Below are 2,551 nucleotides of genomic sequence, written 5' to 3' on the forward strand. Positions count from 1 at the left end.
GAAAGAGAGAAAGAGAACGAGAGAGAGAGAGGAAGAGAGAAAGAAAGAGAGAGAGAGAGAGAGAGAGAAACAGAGAGAGAAGGAGAGGGGGAGAGGAAAGGGGAGAGAAACAAGACAGAGAGAGTATAAGAAAGTGGCGAGTGAAGAGAGACAGACAGAGAGAGAGCACGCGAAAGGAGAGAGGAGAGAGAGAGACAGCGAGACAGCGAGACAGAGAGAGAGAAAAAAAAGAGAGAAAGAGAGAGAGAGTGAGAGTGAGAGTGAGAGTGAGAGTGAGAGTAAGAGAGAGAGAGAGAAAGAAAGAGAGAGAGAGCGAGAGCGAGAGAGCGAGAAAGAGAGAAAGAGAGAAAGAGAGAGTGAGAGAGAGAGAGAGCAAGAGAGAGAGAGAGAGAGAGAGAGAGAGAGAGAGTAAGAGAGAGAAGGAAGGAGAGGGGAGAGAAACAAGACAGAGAGTATGAGTGGTGAGCAAAGCGAGACAGACAGAGAGAGAGCACGCGTGAGAGAGAGGAGAGAGGAGAGGGAGAGACAGCTAGACAGCGAGAGAGAGAGAGAGAGAGAGAGAGAGAGCAAGAGAAAGAGAGAGAGCGAGAGAGAGAAAGCAGGAGAGGGGAGAGAAACAAGACAGAGAGAGTATAAGAAAGTGGCGAGAGGAGAGAGACAGACAGAGAGAGAGCACGCGTGAGAGAGGAGAGAGAGAGACAGCTAGACAGAGAGAGAGAGAGCGCGCGAGAGAGAGAGAGAAAGAAGGAGAGAGGGAGAGAAACAAGACAAAGAGAGTATAAGAGAGTGGTGAGAGGAGAGAGACAGACAGAGAGAGCACGCGTGAGAGGAAAGAGAGAGAGGAGAGAGAGATACAGCTAGACAGCGAGAGAGAGAGAGAGAGAAAGAGAGAGCGAGAGAGAGAGAGAGAGAGAAAGAGAGAGAGAGAGAGAGAGAGAGAGAGAAAGAGAGAGCGAGAGAGAGAGAGAGAGAGAGAGAGAATTAGAGAGAGAGAGAGGGGGAGAGAAAGAGAGAAAGAGACTGAGAGAGAGGGAAAGAAAGAGAAAAAGAGAGAGCGAGAGCTCTTACATTCACTTTGATTTTAAATTTACCATCTTCGGTTTCATCCTAAAGTTTTCACTATCTGCATCTGCCCTCGGTGATGCCTATGGTGACAGTCATACTCTCTATGAACAATAGCAAAATCCGCAGTAAACAAGCGCTTATTAGGTTTCACGTTTACACTGTTTAAGAATATACCGTAAACTCTTGTTCTATTTAGAACTGAACCCGTTCTAAGTCAAGAAATACGTGTCTACGAATAGTGCTTAGAATAACCACTAAACTAAGTAAAAGAAGCACAACTAAATTACTATCAGTATACAATGAAAAAATGTAGCAAATAAAGAGAGAGCTAACGAAAAAACAGCACACTCTTGAGCCCATAATAAATGGATAATTACTACAAACCTACAGTGTAACGTTACACCAGGTCCTGGTGTCTAAATCGGACAGACTAGCTACATATTACATCTGATCAGTGCAGTTGTTACATTCAGTGTTTATGTCCTGATGCAGAGAAAATCGTTTACATTATGGCTACCCTGCTTGTATGTGCGTGTGTGCGTGCGTGTGCGTGCGTATGCATCTGTATAGTAAGAGTGTGTGTGTATGTATGAGTGTGTATGTGTGTGCATGTATGTGCTTGGGTGTGTATTCGAGCGTGTGTGTGTGTGTATGTGTGTGTGTGTGTGCGTGCGCACGCGTGCGCGTGCGTGTGCGCGCGCGCGTGCGTGTGCGCGCGCGCGTNCTGCGACGGGCTGAGACGCTAGCGAAAATTTTAATCGCATGCACGTAGTGCTGGCGACGTGCTCCCTATGAAAATTGTAGAAATTCAGCGAAATACTGCTTCCGTCGGCTCTTGGCTCTTTAACTCTTTTGGCTATATAGGCCTACACATTTCGAATAATTTCTCAGTTTACCTTTCTCAGTTACCTCACACGGGAAATATCGGATAACACTTTATTACATAATCACATGCACTGGCGGCACCATGATTGTAAAAGTGTAGGAGGGGGCAAGCTGAGGGCAAGGGAAAATGTTGGGGGGGGGGTAAAATGTTGTGATCGAGTAGCGCGAGAACTAATGGGTGGGGTCCAGGGGGCGAAGCCCCCGGAAGCTCTGAGTTTTTTGCATTTTTGAAATGAAAAATCAAGGCTCTGTATGCCTTAAACAGAGAAATAAACACGCGTGTAGAGCACTTCTGATCCTTGTCCAAACTTCTAATTTTACTGTAATGCGCTATAGTGTTTTAAATAAAGGCTATCCACGGAAATTGCTGTTTCGCGGAAAAATAAAAGGGAAAATCGTAGTTGCGGAAATGGAATAAGAAAGCGGAATTTTTCCGCCAAAATCGGAAAGGTTGGTAGGTCTGCCACTCAATAAGAATTCAAATGACATAGATTAGGGTTAAACCCCAAAGAATGAAAGGCAACATTTTGGGCCTATGGAGTAAAATTAATATTGTCATTGCTCCTGTGAACTGTGAACCTTTGTACAGGAGCTGACTGGA

General features: G+C 45.4%; 1 protein-coding gene across 2 annotated transcripts in view; it reads left to right on the forward strand.

Moving 5' to 3' along the window:
* Window positions 1-2,551, forward strand: part of LOC106809286 (xaa-Pro aminopeptidase 1-like) — a 37,799-nt gene that overhangs the window by 11,820 nt on the left and 23,428 nt on the right. The gene's annotated exons all lie outside the window — the stretch shown is intronic.

Source organism: Priapulus caudatus, unplaced genomic scaffold (assembly GCF_000485595.1).
Source record: "Priapulus caudatus unplaced genomic scaffold, Priapulus_caudatus-5.0.1 Scaffold342, whole genome shotgun sequence".
Taxonomy (NCBI): Eukaryota; Metazoa; Priapulida; class Priapulimorpha; order Priapulimorphida; family Priapulidae; genus Priapulus; species Priapulus caudatus.